Below are 406 nucleotides of genomic sequence, written 5' to 3'. Positions count from 1 at the left end.
GCTTTCCACCTGGAAGCTAATGCACTATAATGGTTGCAGTTTTTACAACAAGGAATTTATAGAAGACCTCCACGTCAAAAATATAAATCTCCTCTCTAACCGAAAACCAAAATATAGCTGCAGAACAAAACCAGAATTGCAGCAAGTGAACTATCCCCCTGTATCACATCAGGCCCAATTCCAGCAGTCTTCATAGGAAGCCAAGCCTTCAACACGATCACACAAAAGCACCTTTCTGGTGTAGATAACGATCAAAAAATGTAAGCGCAATAAGTCTCCTCTTTGAATCTCGTTCAAGAAAGATCATCATTGTCTTCTTGGAGAATTCTTGGAGCTAAGAGAAATCTGAAATAGAAATGAAAATTATCAGTTCATCAAAAGTCTTCTGAACAAACCTGTGTTCAGC

This window comes from Vigna radiata, unplaced genomic scaffold (genome assembly GCF_000741045.1).
Source record: "Vigna radiata var. radiata cultivar VC1973A unplaced genomic scaffold, Vradiata_ver6 scaffold_111, whole genome shotgun sequence".
Taxonomy (NCBI): domain Eukaryota; kingdom Viridiplantae; phylum Streptophyta; class Magnoliopsida; order Fabales; family Fabaceae; genus Vigna; species Vigna radiata.
Note: the sequence above shows the minus strand (reverse complement) of the source record.